General features: G+C 39.9%; 3 non-coding genes and 2 pseudogenes across 3 annotated transcripts; all 5 read right to left on the bottom strand.

Moving 5' to 3' along the window:
- Positions 1-1,461: 1,461 nt before the first annotated feature.
- Positions 1,462-4,225, bottom strand: LOC116803331 (annotated as a pseudogene).
- A 395-nt stretch (positions 4,226-4,620) lies between these two features.
- LOC116803327 lies at positions 4,621-4,799 on the bottom strand. The gene has a single exon (XR_004363559.1). It is a non-coding gene; the product is annotated as a 5.8S ribosomal RNA (ribosomal RNA).
- Positions 4,800-5,485: 686 nt separating this feature from the next.
- On the bottom strand, positions 5,486-7,480 carry LOC116803329. The gene has a single exon (XR_004363561.1). It is a non-coding gene; the product is annotated as a small subunit ribosomal RNA (ribosomal RNA).
- A 10,635-nt stretch (positions 7,481-18,115) lies between these two features.
- On the bottom strand, positions 18,116-22,643 carry LOC116803330 (annotated as a pseudogene).
- A 391-nt stretch (positions 22,644-23,034) lies between these two features.
- On the bottom strand, positions 23,035-23,210 carry LOC116803328. The gene has a single exon (XR_004363560.1). It is a non-coding gene; the product is annotated as a 5.8S ribosomal RNA (ribosomal RNA).
- Between the last annotated feature and the right edge of the window lie 141 nt (positions 23,211-23,351).

Below are 23,351 nucleotides of genomic sequence, written 5' to 3'. Positions count from 1 at the left end.
GTCGTCAACCTCCAGCGTCACATTTACTGTGGCGCCGTCAGCTACCGACCACGCCTTGGTCACCAGGTGCACTGACTTCTTAAACTGGGCCAGATTCATTTCGCTGTCGAAGTTGTTTTCGTGGAGCTCCTTCATAAACTCCTCAGGGCCGATAGCTGTGTCGACGTCATATACGACGACCTTCGGCTTCTCGGCCGCATTCCGTGCCACATTTAGGCCAACCTCGGCGAATCTTTTGAAGCGACCACCTTCTGCAGCTCTCCCACCGAAGGAGTGCGAATGATCGCACCACCACCTCGACGGAGCTCACGGACCTCGTGTACTCTGACTCCGAGAGAGGGTGCAACCATCGTTCGCACCTTTTCCGCTATGTCTTTCCCCGATAGCGCAGGGTCGTCGCACTTCACCACCGCTGACCACGTCTCGCGGACCTTGGTAGTCCGCGGGGCAGCGATGGGTGCAACCTGCTGCATCTGGGGAGCATTGGCGGCCGTATTTTTCAACAGATTCAACGACGGCGGCGGCGGTGGCGGCATAGCAAGCCGCGTCTCCAGCTCTCCGCACCGGAGCATTAGCGCCAACACCAGCTCATCGTAGCGGCTGATAGCATATGAGAGCTCTTCCGTGTCCACTTCTCCTAGTCTGCGGAAGCTGCTTCTCACCATGCGCTGTGTGGCCGACAGCTCTGCCATCATGGCTGCTTGCCCAGCACGGGCGGCAGCGGTGGCGGCAGTGGCAGTGGTGGCAACAATTTTAGCAGCAGTGAAAACGGCGGAGGCAGCAGTGTGGTCGGCAGCAGGGGCAGCAGTAGGATCAGCAGCGGTGGCAGCAGCGTGGGGGGGGCAGCATCAATGGCAGCGTTCTCCGTAGCCGCCCGGGCGTCCTCCAGCGACGAAAACGGCTCCTCCAGTACCCCAACGGGTTCTGGCACTCCATTCGATGCCAGGGCAACCAATTTCGCCTGCGTTGGCGCCGAGCTCTTAGATGCCAGATGGCTTCTGCGCCTGCCTCGTCTGGACTTCATCGAGGCACTACTTCCGCTCAAGGCACTCGCGCTGCTGTCGCTCTCCATCGGCATAAATACGATGGTGGCTCCACCTACCGTCGACGCCAGCAACCGTATGCTCGTTTACTCGCTGACAAAAGGTAGTTGCTCTGGAACTCGAGCTCCACCTATCGGTAGAGTCTGGTAGCACTAAAACTCTCCCTAGACACAAACCTTAGCAGTGACTCCCACCAATAAGCTTTGTGACAGCTGATCAAAAAGCTTACTCGAAAAACTTACTCGTAAGTTCGCCTTCAGCACGTGCTAAGTGGAAAATTCCCAACAATTAATTGTTAATTACTTCCAAACCGCTTGTTTATAACACACGAAAATTAGCACACGACTTTCGCGGAGCACTAATTCACCGATTTTATTACTTTCCAAACACGGAAAACCAAGTTCTTCGCAATCTGTACACGAGCGCAACGAAAACACGTCCGTCGTTAATCCATTCATGCGCGTCACTGAGTAGATAGGGACAGTAGGAATCTCGTTAATCCATTCATGCGCGTCACTAATTAGATGACGAGGCATTTGGCTACCTTAAGAGAGTCATAGTTACTCCGCCGTTGACCCGCGCTTACTTGAATTTCTTCACTTTGACATTCAGAGCACTGGGCAGAAATCACATTGTGTCAACACCCGCTAGGGCCATCACAATGCTTTGTTTTAATTAGACAGTCGGATTCCCCAAGTCCGTGCCAGTTCTGAATTGATTGTTAATTGATAATCGTTATAATTGATAAGAACTAATTGGTTTAACCCAAATAGTATTCTTAAAAATTTTAGCAAGAAAGTTCCACAATTGGCTACGTAACTAAACTATCCGGGGAACAAGTAACTAACATAATGCTAGAAACTCTATTTACCCAGAACGAGCACATAAACCATGTTATTGTTTCCCAATCAAGCCCGACTATCTCAATCTTCAGAGCCAATCCTTATCCCGAAGTTACGGATCTAATTTGCCGACTTCCCTTACCTACATTATTCTATCGACTAGAGACTCTTCACCTTGGAGACCAGCTGCGGATATTGGTACGGCCTGTTGAGAAGTTTGCGTGTCCCCACCATAAATTTTCAAGGTCCGAGGAGAAAATATCGACACAACAGTATATGTCATGCTCTTCTAGCCCATCTACCATATCTCTCTGCGAAAGACTTCCATGGTAGTACGGCTATAAAACAGAAAAGAAAACTCTTCCGATATCTCTCGACGGCTTCTTATGGTCGTTCCTGTTGCCAGGATGAGCACGAGGCCCATATTTAATAACAAACGGATACTCAACAGGTTACGGAATTGGAACCGTATTCCCTTTCGTTCAAAATTATTCAAGTGTATTATATTCGCTTTGTTTATATAGTTAGGCATTTTGTTTTACTTGAAAATTTTCGGCTTTCGCCTTGAACTTAGGACCGACTAACTCGTGATCAACCACTGTTCACACGAAACCCTTCTCCACTTCAGTCCTCCAAGGTCTCATTCGATTATTTGCTACTACCACCAAGATCTGTACCAATGGCAGCTCCATGCAGGCTTACGCCAAACACTTCTACGCATACCATTGTACCTTCCTACTCACTAAAGTTTCAAAATTTATATCACAAGTAATATAAATCATCTACTTTAGCGGTAATGTATAGGTATACAACTTAAGCGCCATCCATTTTAAGGGCTAGTTGCTTCGGCAGGTGAGTTGTTACACACTCCTTAGCGGATTTCGACTTCCATGATCACCGTCCTGCTGTTTTAAGCAACCAACGCCTTCATGGTATCTGCATGAGTTGTTAATTTGGGCACCGTAACATTACGTTTGGTTCATCCCACAGCGCCAGTTCTGCTTACCAAAAGTGGCCCACTGGGCACATTATATCATAACCTTGAACTTCATATCAAGAAAGTTAAGGTTCTTACCCATTTAAAGTTTGAGAATAGGTTAAGATCGTTTCGACCCTAAGGCCTCTAATCATTCGCTTTACCAGATAAGATTATTTTATATAATATTAAAATGCACCAGCTATCCTGAGGGAAACTTCGGAAGGAACCAGCTACTAGATGGTTCGATTGGTCTTTCGCCCCTATACTCAATTCTGACAATCGATTTGCACGTCAGAACTGTTTCGGTCTTCCATCAGGGTTTCCCCTGACTTCAACCTGATCAAGTATAGTTCACCATCTTTCGGGTCACAGCATATATGCTCAAGGTACGTTCCAGTTAGAGGCATAAATAATATAAATATACATTATACATAACTATATAGAACGCCCCGGGATTGTGTTAATTAGCTATAAATAGCTAAAAAACTAATCCCATTATTAGTCAAGTTAATTACGCTATTAGGTTTACATCCCAATAACTTGCACATATGTTAGACTCCTTGGTCCGTGTTTCAAGACGGGTCCCGAAGGTATCCTGAATCTTTCGCATTGTTAATCATACAAGAGCATATAATAAACACAAAAATCAATGATAATTATGCCATTATATAATTCCGAAAAATTAACGCTCTGTAATAATATAAATCTATCAGCACTTTATCAAATTAATAACATTTATTCTGTGTTAAAATGCAAGCAATTTAATTGGAATAAACTATAAGTTATATTTTATGATAAATTTGGGATATGCTAATAGATTACCAATGTCCTTATATGGAAAAAATGCACATTATTCTTAATAATATTATTTAAATATTACAATTTTAATGATGAATTTTCCATAACGGATATTCAGGTTCATCGGGCTTAACCTCTAAGCAGTTTCACGTACTGTTTAACTCTCTATTCAGAGTTCTTTTCAACTTTCCCTCACGGTACTTGTTTACTATCGGTCTCATGGTTATATTTAGTTTTAGATGGAGTTTACCACCCACTTAGTGCTGCACTATCAAGCAACACGACTCTTTGGAAACATCATCTAGCAATCATTAACGTTATACGGGCCTGGCACCCTCTATGGGTAAATGGCCTCATTTAAGAAGGACTTAAATCATTAATTTCTCATACTAGAATATTGACGCTCCATACACTGCATCTCACATTTGCCATATAGACAAAGTGACTTAGTGCTGAACTGTTTTCTTTTCGCTCGCCGCTACTAAGAAAATCCTTGTTAGTTTCTTTTCCTCCCCTAATTAATATGCTTAAATTCAGGGGTAGTCCCATATGAGTTGAGGTTGTATATATAACTATATTTTGCCATAAATTCTTTATATATAAATGATAAAACAATCAATTAAATTCGTTATAAATAGTTCCAATAGTTCTTGTAAGCAAAGTCATTTTTATCCATTTAACGAACCAACGAAGAATAATAACAAAACCAAGATTTTTCTTTTTCCGAATCATTAATAAGAGACAATTCTAGATGAAAAATATTTCAATTTTTTATGCTAGACATTTCTCAGTATTATTTGATTGAAAAAGAAAATATTTCTCTTTCGTTTTTCACATTCAAATGTGAGATAATGTTTTTCATTTCTTTTTTAATATTATGAATAAAATCATTATTTAATCCAATAATATACCATATGCTTATAAAAAATTTATAAACAACTTAATTAGCATAGTCTTACAACCCTCAACCATATGTAGTCCAAGCAGCACTATAAAATTAATTAAAGTACATAACAGCATGGACTGCGATATGCGTTCAAAATGTCGATGTTCATGTGTCCTGCAGTTCACACGATGACGCACAGTTTGCTGCGTTCTTCATCGACCCATGAGCCGAGTGATCCACCGCTTAGAGTTTTATAATTCAATTTTATATAATGTCAATATTGTTTTTATTGAAAGAAATTAAAAATACACCATTTTACTGGCATATATCAATTCCTTCAATAAATTTATTTTTATACCTAAAATAAATGTTGCGAAATGTCTTAGTTTCATATAAGCATTATGTATCATAATAATCTGGTTATGGTTTGCTATTTTGGGTGACACATACTGCAAAATTTATATAAAACATTAACCTGATGGATGACAGGTACAAACATTGTATATTTTAGGTTGTTGCATTAGCCAACGTATGCTCATAACATAGATGAACAATACATATTCGCAACGCGTGTATATTATGGTCCATATACACACACACTTATTTTGATTACCACACATTCAAAATTATTTTATTTTAATTCGACTTCTACTTTCGAATTTAGTTTAGTTTCTTCGATTTCCATTTTCGAGAATTTGTTTTTATAGGAAACGCCGTTGTTGTAGTAAGTACTGCCACAAATACGCACAGCAACATTAATAATGTTAAAGTCTTTTTATGAGGTTGCCAAGCCCCACATATAAAATAAAAGCCATCTTCATTTTATTTTGACTTTAACTTTTGATTCCGTGGAATCATTTTGTAATATTTTTATTTTGGTAAATTGTATTTATTTGTATTATAACAAATATTTATTAACGATAAGGATATTATACAATAATGATCCTTCCGCAGGTTCACCTACGGAAACCTTGTTACGACTTTTACTTCCTCTAAATAATCAAGTTCGGTCAACTTTTGCGAAACAACCGTAACACGCAAGGCGTCACAGTGATCACGTCCGGAGACCTCACTAAATAATTCAATCGGTAGTAGCGACGGGCGGTGTGTACAAAGGGCAGGGACGTAATCAATGCGAGTTAATGACTCACACTTACTGGGAATTCCAAGTTCATGTGAACAGTTTCAGTTCACAATCCCAAGCATGAAAGTGGTTCAGCGGTTTACCCGGACCTCTCGGTCTAGGAAATACACGTTGATACTTTCATTGTAGCGCGCGTGCAGCCCAGGACATCTAAGGGCATCACAGACCTGTTATTGCTCAATCTCATTATTGCTAGACGCAATTTGTCCATTTAAGAAGCTAGTGTCCTTATAATGGGACAAACCAACAGGTACGGCTCCACTTACATAAACACATTCAAACACAATAAACATTTTACTGCCACCATGAATGAAGGCTACATAAGCTTCAGCACCATAATCCTGAAGATATCTATTTAATATATTTGAGTCTCGTTCGTTATCGGAATTAACCAGACAAATCACTCCACGAACTAAGAACGGCCATGCACCACCACCCATAGATTCGAGAAAGAGCTATCAATCTGTCTTACACACTTATGTTCGGACCTGGTAAGTTTTTCCCGTGTTGAGTCAAATTAAGCCGCAGGCTCCACTCCTGGTGGTGCCCTTCCGTCAATTCCTTTAAGTTTCAGCTTTGCAACCATACTTCCCCGGAGCCCAAAAGCTTTGGTTTCCCGGGAAGCGACTGAGAGAGCCATAAAAGTAGCTACACCCAATTGCTAGCTGGCATCGTTTATGGTTAGAACTAGGGCGGTATCTGATCGCCTTCGAACCTCTAACTTTCGTTCTTGATTAATGAAAACATCTTTGGCAAATGCTTTCGCTTAAGTTAGTCTTACGACGGTCCAAGAATTTCACCTCTCGCGTCGTAATACTAATGCCCCCAAACTGCTTCTATTAATCATTACCTCTTGATCTGAAAACCAATGAAAGCAGAACAGAGGTCTTATTTCATTATCCCATGCACAGAATATTCAGGCATTTGAAGCCTGCTTTAAGCACTCTAATTTGTTCAAAGTAATAGTACCGGCCCACAATAACACTCGTTTAAGAGCACTAGTGCAGGTTTTTAAATAGGAGGAACATATGAAAAAATACAAGTATTTAATCACATATAAGAACTCCACCGGTAATACGCTTACATACATAAAGGTATAGTACTAACCACAATTGTAAGTTGTACTACCCGTATGAAGCACAAGTTCAACTACGAACGTTTTAACCGCAACAACTTTAATATACGCTATTGGAGCTGGAATTACCGCGGCTGCTGGCACCAGACTTGCCCTCCAATTGGTCCTTGTTAAAGGATTTAAAGTGTACTCATTCCAATTACAGGGCCTCGGATATGAGTCCTGTATTGTTATTTTTCGTCACTACCTCCCCGAGCTGGGAGTGGGTAATTTACGCGCCTGCTGCCTTCCTTAGATGTGGTAGCCGTTTCTCAGGCTCCCTCTCCGGAATCGAACCCTGATTCCCCGTTACCCGTTGCAACCATGGTAGTCCTAGATACTACCATCAAAAGTTGATAGGGCAGACATTTGAAAGATCTGTCGTCGGTACAAGACCATACGATCTGCATGTTATCTAGAGTTCAACCAATATAACGATCTTGCGATCGCTTGGTTTTAGCCTAATAAAAGCACATGTCCCATAAGGTTCATGTTTTAATTGCATGTATTAGCTCTAGAATTACCACAGTTATCCAAGTAACTGTTAACGATCTAAGGAACCATAACTGATATAATGAGCCTTTTGCGGTTTCACTTTTAATTCGTGTGTACTTAGACATGCATGGCTTAATCTTTGAGACAAGCATATAACTACTGGCAGGATCAACCAGAATAATGTTTTTCCTTCATATTCCATTCATATTTTTTGAATCGAAATAAGCAATATAATAGATATATAGATTTTTCACTTTATATAATTCCATGATTTTTATTATATTGAATAAAATTCAATATTTCGCCTTTGGGTAAAATTTTAAATATATAAATATAAGTAAAAAATCTATTCGATTACGGCCATTTTTATATAGCATTCGTAATCCATATTTTCATTTTTAATTTATACTTGTTTTACCAATATAACAAGAATTTCATATAATTATTGTAATATATATGTTTCTATAATTTTATCTTTTTATATATACATATTTCATTATAAAATATCATTTTATTTCCAACATACATAATTATTGTATCCACACATGTACAATTTTTGTTTAACCAATATAAATATTAAGTTAAATCATTTGCATTTTGAAGATAAATTTAAAATTTATCTCTTTTCATATATCTCTCTGGTAATATATAACATAAAACCAAGCGCATATGATAATATTTCCACATTTAATATATAATTTTATATTTCTTTCATAAGAATCCATATTTGTATTATACCGTAACGATATAATAATCCAACTATACGGCAGGTAATAAATTAATATTTGCCTGCCTCCAAAAATTAACGATAATATATGGAAACGATTTGTTATTCTATATATAATAGAAACTTGACTTTTGTTTCAACGATATTATCTAAAAAGCGTATATTCCTATTATCCGCGGAGCCAAGTCCCGTGTTCTATAGAACTGAGAAACAAATTTGTACGGATAATAATATACTTTATTTTATGTAACCAATATAACATAATCCGAAATAAATATTTCGAATAATGCGGGAGGTCGGCAACCACTGCCTACCTATAGTAGTTTTTGAACCCGCTGTCCTCAAAGCGGGTATTTTCAATTCCGTTTGCCACCCAACATACGGTCTATTCTCTTATATATTAAGAGATTATAGGAACATTTCATTTTTTTTCCATTATTCATATATAATATGATTATTTTTTTTTTTATACATATAATAAATATTAATTTTTATATGTTTATTATTTAATTTACTCATATAATTGCCAAATTCATATGAATACATAAGTTTTGAACAATATGAGAGGTCGGCAACCACTGCCTACCTATAGTAGTTTTTGAACCCTCTGTCGTAATTCCGGTCGTTTACACTACTATACCCTCTCACTATAATGGCTTTTCTCTATAATACTAAGAGAATATGGAATATCTCAGCATTTTTTCCCATATACATATAATAATTAACCATTTTCATATGTATATTATTTAATTTAATCATATAATTGCCAAAATCATATGAATACATAAGTTTTGAACAATATGAGAGGTCGGCAACCACTGCCTACCTATAGTAGTTTTTGAACCCTCTGTCGTAATTCCGGTCGTTTACACTACTATACCCTCTCACTATAATGGATTTTCTCTATAATACTAAGAGAATGTGGGAATATTTCAGCATTTTTTCCCTTATACATATAATAATTAATCATTTTCATATGTATATTATTTAATTTACTCATACAATTGCCAAAATCATATGAATACATAAGTTTTGAACAATATGAGAGGTCGGCAACCACTGCCTACCTATAGTAGTTTTTGAACCCTCTGTCGTAATTCCGGTCGTTTACACTACTATACCCTCTCACTTAAATGGCTTTTCTCTATAATACTAAGAGAATATGGGAATATCTCAGCATTTTTTCCCATATACATATAATAATTAACCATTTTCATATGTATATTATTTAATTTAATCATATAATTGCCAAAATCATATGAATACATAAGTTTTGAACAATATGAGAGGTCGGCAACCACTGCCTACCTATAGTAGTTTTTGAACCCTCTGTCGTAATTCCGGTCGTTTACACTACTATACCCTCTCACTATAATGGATTTTCTCTATAATACTAAGAGAATGTGGGAATATTTCAGCATTTTTTCCCTTATACATATAATAATTAATCATTTTCATATGTATATTATTTAATTTACTCATACAATTGCCAAAATCATATGAATACATAAGTTTTGAACAATATGAGAGGTCGGCAACCACTGCCTACCTATAGTAGTTTTTGAACCCTCTGTCGTAATTCCGGTGGTTTACACTACTATACCCTCTCACTTAAATGGCTTTTCTCTATAATACTAAGAGAATATGGGAATATCTCTGCATTTTTTCCCATATACATATAATAATTAATCATTTTCGTATGTATATTATTTAATTTACTCATACAATTGCCAAAATCATATGAATACATAAGTTTTGAACAATATGAGAGGTCGGCAACCACTGCCTACCTATAGTAGTTTTTGAACCCTCTGTCGTAATTCCGGTCGTTTACACTACTATACCCTCTCACTTAAATGGCTTTTCTCTATAATACTAAGAGAATATGGGAATATCTCTGCATTTTTTCCCATATACATATAATAATTAACCATTTTCATATGTATATTATTTAATTTAATCATATAATTGCCAAAATCATATGAATACATAAGTTTTGAACAATATGAGAGGTCGGCAACCACTGCCTACCTATAGTAGTTTTTGAACCCTCTGTCGTAATTCCGGTCGTTTACACTACTATACCCTCTCACTATAATGGATTTTCTCTATAATACTAAGAGAATGTGGGAATATTTCAGCATTTTTTCCCTTATACATATAATAATTAATCATTTTCATATGTATATTATTTAATTTACTCATATAATTGCCAAATTCATATGAATACATAAGTTTTGAACAATATGAGAGGTCGGCAACCACTGCCTACCTATAGTAGTTTTTGAACCCTCTGTCGTAATTCCGGTCGTTTACACTACTATACCCTCTCACTATAATGGATTTTCTCTATAATACTAAGAGAATGTGGGAATATTTCAGCATTTTTTCCCTTATACATATAATAATTAATCATTTTCATATGTATATTATTTTAATTTACTCATACAATTGCCAAAATCATATGAATACATAAGTTTTGAACAATATGAGAGGTCGGCAACCACTGCCTACCTATAGTAGTTTTTGAACCCTCTGTCGTAATTCCGGTCGTTTACACTACTATACCCTCTCACTTAAATGGCTTTTCTCTATAATACTAAGAGAATATGGGAATATCTTAGCATTTTTTCCCATATACATATAATAATTAACCATTTTCATATGTATATTTTTTAATTTACTCATATAATTGCCAAAATCATATAAATACATAAGTTTGAACAATATCAGAGGTCGGCAACGGTCTTTCCTCTATAATACTAAGATAATATGGGAATATTTCATCATTTTTTCCCTTATACATATAATAATTAATCATTTTCATATGTATATTATTTAATTTACTCGTATAATTGTCAAAATCCTATGAACACATAAGAGAATACAATATGAGAGGTCGGCGCAACCATAATATAGTAGTTGATGACGAGGTGTTTGGCAACTTGACACAATCCATTAAAGTCTTTATATTAATTATATGAAAGGGACAATATCATATGCGTCACTAAATTGATCAGTCGCGATCGAACACTCGACGAGTGCAGACGTGCCTGCGGATCGACAGCAAATTGTTAGCAAATTGTTAGCAAATTGTTCACAGTTGTAAGTCCCGTTACTTGTGCCCAGCCACTTCGCGTCGCGTGATCTTGTCGCGCGTTTTGATTGGCCCAGCCAACGTACCTAACGGTAGTTCGCACTAACACCATCGCACACCCGAGTGTGCGTGTTATCAGCGCAAAAAACCCAGTGCTCGAAGCAGCGGTATAATTGCAAAGCAGCAGCCACGTGCTGCCTGGCTCACCGGCTTACGGTGCCCAGCTTCCCCCCCCCCCCCCTCCTCACTCCTTATCAACTTTGGAGAAGATGGACTGGCAGGCCCCCCCGCGCACCCACAAGCTTGGAACAACACCACGCAAAAAGGCTCTGAGAACACGCAAGAGCAGCTCTAGCAGCGAGGGAAGCACCTCGCATACAGAGCCGGGCGAGATAAAGCGAAAACCGGCAAAGAAAGCACAGGGAGAGGAGCTGGAAGATAAGCCAAGCACTAGCGCAGCTCTGCGCAAGAAGCTCGCCAACAACGCCTTCGCTTTACTCTCGACCGAAGAAGACGAGTACGACCAAGAGAGCTCTGATGACGAACCCGGACCTAAAGACGATTCCAAGCCCAAGACCCCCGAGAAACCAAAGCCCACCCGAAGACCATCAAGCCACCTCCGATTTTTATCCCCGATGTGACCAACATCTCGGCACTCGTCAAGATGATCACGACTCTTGTAGGCCCGAAGAACAATTTTACCTACAAGACCGTGAATGGCAACAACGTACGTGTCATGATGCCGGACAAAGAGTCCTATACAGCTCTGCGTCTCCAACTTGTGGCCCAAAACAAGAGGCATCGGACTTTCCAGCCGAAAGATGAACGTGCATACAAGGTTGTCATCAAAGGACTCCACCACTCCACCGATCGTGAGGAAATCATTGAAGACCTTCGCAGACAAGGGCACGCTGTTAGAGATCTGCACAATCCCATTGGCAGAAGAACTAAAGAACCGCTGGGAATATTCTTCGCCAACCTGGAGCCTTCCAGCAACAACAAAGACGTCTACCAAGTCAAGCGGATCTGCAGGTCGGTAGTAACCATTGAACCGCCGCAGAAGTTCAACGACGTGCCTCAATGCTTCAGGTGCCAAGGATTCGGTCATACACAGCGTTACTGCTTCCTGGAATACCGATGTGTAAAGTGTGGAGGCCCTCACGAATCGAGGGCATGTGAGAAGAGGGAGGACGACAAAGCGTGCTGCTTCCACTGCCAGGCGGACCATCCTGCGTCTTTCAAGGGATGCCCTGCATACAAAAGGGCCAAAGCACTCGCTGCTCCGAAAACAAGGCCCGTCGCTAATGCTAACAAGGCGCCGCCCGTGGCATCACCAAACGTCACCTCTGGCAGGAGCTACCGAGACGCCCTCAACGGAGTGCACGCAGCACCGCAGAATCCCACAACCCCAGTCCAAACCCAAACAGAAACCCCACACTCCGGTCAGATAGAAGCGATGTTCGCTCGCATGGAAGGAATGATGGAAAGGATGATGGAGCGCATGTTCACCCAGATGACACAGCTGGTGGCCACCATTCTCAACAGCAAGTCATGCAACTAAAGCTCCACCTAGTCGTCTGGAATGCGAACGGCCTGCAGAACAGCAAGGCCATAGTCGAGCACCATCTGAAGACCCACCAGATCGATATCCTACTCGTAGCCGAAACCCACTTCTCCCCCAGATCCCACTTTAATATCAGCGGATATGACCTCATCCATGCAGACCATCCTTCTGGCAGAGCACGCGGTGGAGCAGCCATCCTCATCAGGAGCGGTATTCAATACCTAGAGCTGCCCGCGTTTCAGCAAGACTGGGCACAATGTCCTGTCATCAGGATTGTCAGCCCGCAAGGAGATTTAGACATTGGAGCGGTCTACTTTCCCCCCAGATACCGCATAACAGCATCTCACCTCAGTGAGTTCTTCGAGCATTTTGGGCCCCGCTTCATAGCAGCTGGAGATTATAACGCCAAACATTCTTGGTGGGATCGCGCGCCAACAACCCCAAAGGGAAAACTCTGTTTGGGTACCTGCAACGCCACCGACTGGACTGCCACTCCACTGGCGAGCCCACTCACTGGCCAACGAATCCCCTCAAGACTCCAGACCTACTGGACTTTGCTGTGTCGAAAGGCATAGGGCATGCGAAGATCAGCTGCACAACAAATGCTGATCTCCTGTCAGACCACTGTGCAATAAACGTGCTAATCAACACGCCAGTCCTCAGGAAAACCCCGCTCAGAAGGCTCACTGGAAAATATACCGACGCCGCCAAGTTCGCGTCCTGGATGCTCTCCACCGTCAATCCGAACCCCATCCTCAACACACCCAGGAACATTGATGAAGCTATCGGGAATCTCACCAGGCAGATGCAAAACGCTGCGGAATTCGCAAGCCCACCGCCACCAAAGACTGCGAGAACACCTAGCAGGGACCTCCACCTCTGGTCCCCGGAAATTGCGGCACTCGTGACTGAGAAGAGGCGTCTCAGGAGAGTTTGGTTCTTGACGCGCAATCCAAGAGACAAAACAGCGCTCAATCACGCCACAAAGGAGTTGAAGGACAAGATCTCCAGCCTACGCCAGGACTCCTTCCTCAGATTCCTCGAGGAACTCTCTCCCGGGGACCCAGACCACAATCTGTGGAACGTCACCCGCCACATTAAACGACCAGCCAAAAAGGTTTCCGCAGTGCGCAAAGCAGATGGATCCTGGTGCCTTTCGGATGCTGAAGAGCAGAAGCTTTCGCCGAACACCTTTACAACGCCTTCTCTCCGTTCGACTGCTGCACTGCCGAAGAACATGCTGAAACAGCCCGGTTTCTCAATAGCCCAAGCTCTCCCGGTCCCCCGTTGGAACCAGTCGACCCTGAGGAAGTTGCGCAGGAGATTGCTCTACTGAAGAACAACAAATCTCCAGGCCTGGATCGTATAGATGCGGCGGCCCTAAAAATGCTCCCATCCCGCTGCACACAAATGCTGGCCAGCATTTACAACAGCTGCTTCCGGCTAGGGTACTTCCCGGAAGAGTGGAAAAGAGCAGAGGTTATTGTCCTCCTCAAGCCTGGTAAGCCTGAAGCCAATCTCGCCTCCTATCGTCCGATTAGTTTGCTGGCAATCCTCTCCAAAATACTCGAAAGAGTATTTTGCGCAGAGTATTGCCAGTACTGGATGAGGCTGGTTTGATCCCCGATCACCAGTTTGGCTTCAGGCGCTCCCACGGAACACCAGAGCAATGCCACCGGCTAGTCGAACGGATCCTCGAGGCATTCGAGCAAAAGAAATACTGCTGCGCTGTAATGCTCGACGTGAAGCAGGCATTCGACAGAGTTTGGCATCCTGGACTCCTCCATAAACTCAAATCCTACCTCCCAAGCCCCCATTTTACCCTCCTCAAATCCTACACTGAGGGAAGAGCATTCCAAGTCAGATGCGGAAGTGCAATAAGCCTACCCAGACTGATCAGAGCTGGAGTTCCGCAAGGCAGTGTGCTCGGACCAATACTGTACACCCTTTACACCGCAGACCTTCCCATAATCCCCTCCAGGAACCTAACTATAGCGACTTATGCAGATGACACGGCTTTCCTCGCCTCCTCATCCGACCCACGAGAAGCCTCCGAAACAATCCAAAGGCAAATGGACGCGCTACATCCCTGGCTCAGCAGGTGGAACATCGTAGTGAACGCGGAAAAATCTACCCAAACAACATTTGCACTAAGGAGAGGAGACTGCCCACCGGTCACGCTAAACGGAGTCATCATTCCCAACGCACCCGCACCCAAGTACCTAGGACTTACCCTGGACCGCAGGCTCACTTGGCGTCCCCACATCGTCAGCAAACGCATACAGGCCGATGCGCGTCTGAGGCAGATGCATTGGCTTATTGGGAGAGGGTCCAAGCTAAGGCAGAACCACAAAATCCTGGTGTACAAGGCAATTCTCAAGCCCATCTGGACCTACGGGATACAGCTATGGGGCACGGCAAGCCACACGAATCGCCTGCGTATACAGCGGTTCCAGAATAGGTGCTTGAGAATTGCCTGTAATGCGCATCCCTACCACGAGAATGTCGCCATACATAGGGAACTTGGAATCCCACAAGTCGCTGATGAAATCTCCAGGCTCAGCGAGAGATACCTGAAAAGGCTCGAAAACCACCCTAACCACCTCGCCACCAACCTGTTAGACAATAGCCAAACAAGCAGACGTCTCATGAGGAGACACCCTCTCGATCTTCCACAACAATAGACAACACATATAAAACCCGCCACAAATACATGTACAATAGTATCCCTTAAGCTAATGTTCCCCCGCAAAACCATTTAATTATTGTCCACTAGGACAGATTTTAAATAAATAAACGCACGCTAAAAAAAAAAAAAAAAAACTAAATTGATGACGAGGTGTTTGGCAACTTGATACAATTCTTTAAAGTCTTTATATCAAAAATTATATGATAGGGACAATATCATATGCGTCACTAAATTGATGACGAGGTGTTTGGCAACTTGACACAATTCATTAGAGTCTGTATATTAATTATATGATAGGGACAATATCATATGCGTCACTAAATTGATGACGAGGTGTTTGGCAACTTGATACAATTCTTTAAAGTCTTTATATCAAAAATATATAATAAGGACAATATCATATGCGTCACTAAATTGATGACGAGGTGTTTGGCAACTTGACACAATCCATTAAAGTCTTTATATTAATTATATGATAGGGACAATATCATATGCGTCACTAAATTGATGACGAGGTGTTTGGCAACTTGATACAATTCTTTAAAGTCTTTATATCAAAAATTATATGATAGGGACAATATCATATGCGTCACTAAATTGATGACGAGGTGTTTGGCAACTTGACACAATTCATTAAAGTCTGTATATTAATTATATGATAGGGACAATATCATATGCGTCACTAAATTGATGACGAGGTGTTTGGCAACTTGATACAATTCTTTAAAGTCTTTATATCAAAAATTATATGATAAGGACAATATCATATGCGTCACTAAATTGATGACGAGGTGTTTGGCAACTTGACACAATCCATTAAAGTCTTTATATTAATTATATGATAGGGACAATATCATATGCGTCACTAAATTGATGACGAGGTGTTTGGCAACTTGATACAATTCTTTAAAGTCTTTATATCAAAAATTATATGATAAGGACAATATCATATGCGTCACTAAATTGATGACGAGGTGTTTGGCAACTTGACACAATTCATTAAAGTCTTTATATTAATTATATGATAGGGACAATATCATATGCGTCACTAAACGATGACGAGGTGTTTGGCAACTTGACACAATCCATTAAAGTCTTTATATTAATTATATGATAGGGACAATATCATATGCGTCACTAAATTGATGACGAGGTGTTTGGCAACTTGATTCAATTCTTAAAGTCTTTATATCAAAATTATATGATAAGGACAATATCATATGCGTCACTAAATTGATGACGAGGTGTTTGGCAACTTGATACAATTCTTTAAAGTCTTTATATCAAAAATTATATGATAGGGACAATATCATATGCGTCACTAAATTGATGACGAGGTGTTTGGCAACTTGACACAATTCATTAGAGTCTGTATATTAATTATATGATAGGGACAATATCATATGCGTCACTAAATTGATGACGAGGTGTTTGGCAACTTGATACAATTCTTTAAAGTCTTTATATCAAAAATTATATAATAAGGACAATATCATATGCGTCACTAAATTGATGACGAGGTGTTTGGCAACTTGACACAATCCATTAAAGTCTTTATATTAATTATATGATAGGGACAATATCATATGCGTCACTAAATTGATGACGAGGTGTTTGGCAACTTGATACAATTCTTTAAAGTCTTTATATCAAAAATTATATGATAGGGACAATATCATATGCGTCACTAAATTGATGACGAGGTGTTTGGCAACTTGACACAATTCATTAAAGTCTGTATATTAATTATATGATAGGGACAATATCATATGCGTCACTAAATTGATGACGAGGTGTTTGGCAACTTGATACAATTCTTTAAAGTCTTTATATCAAAAATTATATGATAAGGACAATATCATATGCGTCACTAAATTGATGACGAGGTGTTTGGCAACTTGACACAATCCATTAAAGTCTTTATATTAATTATATGATAGGGACAATATCATATGCGTCACTAAATTGATGACGAGGTGTTTGGCAACTTGATACAATTCTTTAAAGTCTTTATATCAAAAATTATATGATAAGGACAATATCATATGCGTCACTAAATTGATGACGAGGTGTTTGGCAACTTGACACAATTCATTAAAGTCTTTATATTAATTATATGATAGGGACAATATCATATGCGTCACTAAATTGATGACGAGGTGTTTGGCAACTTGACACAATCCATTAAAGTCTTTATATTAATTATATGATAGGGACAATATCATATGCGTCACTAAATTGATGACGAGGTGTTTGGCAACTTGATTCAATTCTTTAAAGTCTTTATATCAAAAATTATATGATAAGGACAATATCATATGCGTCACTAAATTGATGACGAGGTGTTTGGCAACTTGACACAATTCATTAAAGTCTGTATATTAATTATATGATAGGGACAATATCATATGCGTCACTAAATTGATGACGAGGTGTTTGGCAACTTGATACAATTCTTTAAAGTCTTTATATCAAAAATTATATGATAGGGACAATATCATATGCGTCACTAAATTGATGACGAGGTGTTTGGCAACTTGACACAATTCATTAAAGTCTTTATATTAATTATATGATAGGGACAATATCATATGCGTCACTAAATTGATGACGAGGTGTTTGGCAACTTGACACAATCCATTAAAGTCTTTATATTAATTATATGATAGGGACAATATCATATGCGTCACTAAATTGATGACGAGGTGTTTGGCTACAGGAAAAAATCATTTATTTATCGAATCATCAAGCAAAGGATAAGCTTCAGTGGATCGCAGTATGGCAGCTGCTCAACCACTTACAACACCTTGCCTGTTACAAAAGTCGTTTACAATTGATTCTAGGCTTTGTCATTGTATTAAATAATGCTTTTATATGTAACTAGCGCGGCATCAGGTGATCGAAGATCCTCCTAATTTACTATGTTACAAATTACATTGGCATCACATCCATTGTCGTTTATAAAATAAATTATAAACTTTAAATGGTTTAGAAGCCATACAATGCAAATTGCCCCTTATTTATCATTGCAGTCCAGCACGGATACGACCTTAGAGGCGTTCAGGCATAATCCAACGGACGTAGCGTCATACCACTGTTCGCTCGAACAAGTATTGTGCCATTGGTCCGTACCTGCGGTTCCTCTCGTACTACGCAGGAATGCTGTCGCAACAACGTTTTGTCATTAGTAGGGTAAAACTAACCTGTCTCACGACGGTCTAAACCCAGCTCACGTTCCCTTGCATGGGTGAACAATCCAACGCTTGGTGAATTTTGCTTCACAATGATAGGAAGAGCCGACATCGAAGGATCAAAAAGCGACGTCGCTATGAACGCTTGGCCGCCACAAGCCAGTTATCCCTATGGTAACTTTTCTGACACCTCTTGTTAAAAACTCTTTAAACCAAAAGGATCGATAGGCCGAGCTTTTGCTGTCCCTGTGTGTACTGAACACCGAGATCAAGTCAGCATTTGCCCTTTTGCTCTATGTGTGGTTTCTGTCCGCACTGAGCTGGCCTTGGGACACCTCCGTTATTATTTGAGAGATGTACCGCCCCAGTCAAACTCCCTACCTGGCAATGTCCTTGAATTGGATCATACCTGAGTAATTGGAGTTATACCAAATTTTCAAATCAAAAATACATAAATGCATCGTTTTATTAAAGAATTTGTTTGCGATTATATAACAAACTCGTGATACTTTGATCAAGAAGCTTGCATCAAAACCCAATACCATAAGATATAATAAATATATCCGTATAATGGCTAGGAAATGATACACGTTCCATTTAATCAAGTAAGTAAGGAAACAATAAGAGTAGTGGTATTTCATTGACGATACCAAACCGAGGTCTAATATCTCCCACTTATTCTACACCTCTTATGTCTCCTTACACTGCCAGATTAGAGTCAAGCTCAAAAGGGTCTTCTTTCCCCGCTAATTATTCCAAGCCCGTTCCCTTGGCTGTGGTTTCGCTAGATAGTAGATAGGGACAGTGACTTTCGGACCTCTCCGAACTTGTTTTACGTGGCGTGTTCCACACTGAAGGGATTACAACCACGACACCCTGAACACCCACAAGTGGTGCATGTATCAACATGGTGCATGAGTCTGGATACGCCAGACAAACGTCCCGGACTGGAAGCTATAGCTATGTACATAGCGACCACCCCGGTAGCAATTCGAGTACTTGCTTGCCGGGCAAGCACTCCCCCTTGCTGAGGAGCGAGATCTACCTAAAATCTCTACTGATCTCTGGGTCACAGCACCCGAGTTTTGCGCAACTAGCACCGTAACTCAAACGTCGAACACGAAGGCTCTACCCGCGATATGGGTATCAACCACAGCCACCACGATACTCCCACCAGGGGGCCTACCTCAATGTGCTGTCTTGGAGCAGCACAACCCGTGGTACCGAAAGAGAGGCTCGGTGGGCCTCCTCCTTTTGCTCCGACAAGCATGGTTAGAGGAACCAGTCGCTATATTAGTCGCCTCTTACGACAAGCAATAGCGGGCTGTGGAAGTATTCTCGCCCGCTAACCACACGGCGAGTAGATAGGGACAGTAGGAATCTCGTTAATCCATTCATGCGCGTCACTAATTAGATGACGAGGCATTTGGCTACCTTAAGAGAGTCATAGTTACTCCCGCCGTTGACCCGCGCTTACTTGAATTTCTTCACTTTGACATTCAGAGCACTGGGCAGAAATCACATTGTGTCAACACCCCGCTAGGGCCATCACAATGCTTTGTTTTAATTAGACAGTCGGATTCCCCCAAGTCCGTGCCAGTTCTGAATTGATTGTTAATTGATAATCGTTATAATTGATAAGAACTAATTGGTTTAACCCAAATAGTATTCTTAAAAATTTTAGCAAGAAAGTTCCACAATTGGCTACGTAACTAAACTATCCGGGGAACAAGTAACTAACATAAATGCTAGAAACTCTATTTACCCAGAACGAGCACATAAACCATGTTATTGTTTCCCAATCAAGCCCGACTATCTCAATCTTCAGAGCCAATCCTTATCCCGAAGTTACGGATCTAATTTGCCGACTTCCCTTACCTACATTATTCTATCGACTAGAGACTCTTCACCTTGGAGACCAGCTGCGGATATTGGTACGGCCTGTTGAGAAGTTTGCGTGTCCCCACCATAAATTTTCAAGGTCCGAGGAGAAAATATCGACACAACAGTATATGTCATGCTCTTCTAGCCCATCTACCATATCTCTCTGCGAAAGACTTCCATGGTAGTACGGCTATAAAACAGAAAAGAAAACTCTTCCGATATCTCTCGACGGCTTCTTTATGGTCGTTCCTGTTGCCAGGATGAGCACGAGGCCCATATTTAATAACAAACGGATACTCAACAGGTTACGGAATTGGAACCGTATTCCCTTTCGTTCAAAATTATTCAAGTGTATTATATTCGCTTTGTTTATATAGTTAGGCATTTTTGTTTTACTTGAAAATTTTCGGCTTTCGCCTTGAACTTAGGACCGACTAACTCGTGATCAACCACTGTTCACACGAAACCCTTCTCCACTTCAGTCCTCCAAGGTCTCATTCGATTATTTGCTACTACCACCAAGATCTGTACCAATGGCAGCTCCATGCAGGCTTACGCCAAACACTTCTACGCATACCATTGTACCTTCCTACTCACTAAAGTTTCAAAATTTATATCACAAGTAATATAAATCATCTACTTTAGCGGTAATGTATAGGTATACAACTTAAGCGCCATCCATTTTAAGGGCTAGTTGCTTCGGCAGGTGAGTTGTTACACACTCCTTAGCGGATTTCGACTTCCATGATCACCGTCCTGCTGTTTTAAGCAACCAACGCCTTTCATGGTATCTGCATGAGTTGTTAATTTGGGCACCGTAACATTACGTTTGGTTCATCCCACAGCGCCAGTTCTGCTTACCAAAAGTGGCCCACTGGGCACATTATATCATAACCTTGAACTTCATATCAAGAAAGTTAAGGTTCTTACCCATTTAAAGTTTGAGAATAGGTTAAGATCGTTTCGACCCTAAGGCCTCTAATCATTCGCTTTACCAGATAAGATTATTTTATATAATATTAAAATGCACCAGCTATCCTGAGGGAAACTTCGGAAGGAACCAGCTACTAGATGGTTCGATTGGTCTTTCGCCCCTATACTCAATTCTGACAATCGATTTGCACGTCAGAACTGTTTCGGTCTTCCATCAGGGTTTCCCCTGACTTCAACCTGATCAAGTATAGTTCACCATCTTTCGGGTCACAGCATATATGCTCAAGGTACGTTCCAGTTAGAGGCATAAATAATATAAATATACATTATACATAACTATATAGAACGCCCCGGGATTGTGTTAATTAGCTATAAATAGCTAAAAAACTAATCCCATTATTAGTCAAGTTAATTACGCTATTAGGTTTACATCCCAATAACTTGCACATATGTTAGACTCCTTGGTCCGTGTTTCAAGACGGGTCCCGAAGGTATCCTGAATCTTTCGCATTGTTAATCATACAAGAGCATATAATAAACACAAAAATCAATGATAATTATGCCATTATATAATTCCGAAAAATTAACGCTCTGTAATAATATAAATCTATCAGCACTTTATCAAATTAATAACATTTATTCTGTGTTAAAATGCAAGCAATTTAATTGGAATAAACTATAAGTTATATTTTATGATAAATTTGGGATATGCTAATAGATTACAATGTCCTTATATGGAAAAATGCACATTATTCTTAATAATATTATTTAAATATTACAATTTTAATGATGAATTTTCCATAACGGATATTCAGGTTCATCGGGCTTAACCTCTAAGCAGTTTCACGTACTGTTTAACTCTCTATTCAGAGTTCTTTTCAACTTTCCCTCACGGTACTTGTTTACTATCGGTCTCATGGTTATATTTAGTTTTAGATGGAGTTTACCACCCACTTAGTGCTGCACTATCAGCAACACGACTCTTTGGAAACATCATCTAGCAATCATTAACGTTATACGGCCTGGCACCCTCTATGGTAAATGGCCTCATTTAAGAAGGACTTAAATCATTAATTTCTCATACTAGAATATTGACGCTCCATACACTGCATCTCACATTTGCCATATAGACAAAGTGACTTAGTGCTGAACTGTTTTCTTTTCGCTCGCCGCTACTAAGAAATCCTTGTTAGTTTCTTTTCCTCCCCTAATTAATATGCTTAAATTCAGGGGGTAGTCCCATATGAGTTGAGGTTGTATATATAACTATATTTTGCCATAAATTCTTTATATATAAATGATAAAACAATCAATTAAATTCGTTATAAATAGTTCCAATAGTTCTTGTAAGCAAAGTCATTTTTATCCATTTAACGAACCAACGAAGAATAATAACAAAACCAAGATTTTCTTTTTCCGAATCATTAATAAGAGACAATTCTAGATGAAAAATATTTCAATTTTTTATGCTAGACATTTCTCAGTATTATTTGATTGAAAAAGAAATATTTCTCTTCGTTTTTCACATCAAATGTGAGATAATGTTTTTCATTTCTCTTTTTTAATATTATGAATAAAATCATTATTTAATCCAATAATATACATATGCTTATAAAAAATTTATAACAACTTAATTAGCATAGTCTTACAACCCTCAACCATATGTAGTCCAAGCAGCACTAAAATTAATTAAAGTACATAACAGCATGGACTGCGATATGCGTTCAAAATGTCGATGTTCATGTGTCTGCAGTTCACACGATGACGCACAGTTTGCTGCGTTCTTCATCGACCCATGAGCCGAGTGATCCACCGCTTAGAGTTTTATAATTCAATTTATATATGTCAATATTGTTTTTATGAAAGAAATTAAAAATACACCATTTTACTGGCATTTATCAATTCCTTCAATAAATTATGTTTTATACCTAAAATAAATGTTGCGAAATGTCTTTAGTTTCATAT

Source organism: Drosophila sechellia, unplaced genomic scaffold, assembly GCF_004382195.2.
Source record: "Drosophila sechellia strain sech25 unplaced genomic scaffold, ASM438219v1 U_51, whole genome shotgun sequence".
Lineage (NCBI taxonomy): Eukaryota > Metazoa > Arthropoda > Insecta > Diptera > Drosophilidae > Drosophila > Drosophila sechellia.
The sequence above is the reverse complement of the archived record's forward strand: the minus strand, read 5'-3'. Positions and strand labels throughout refer to the sequence as shown.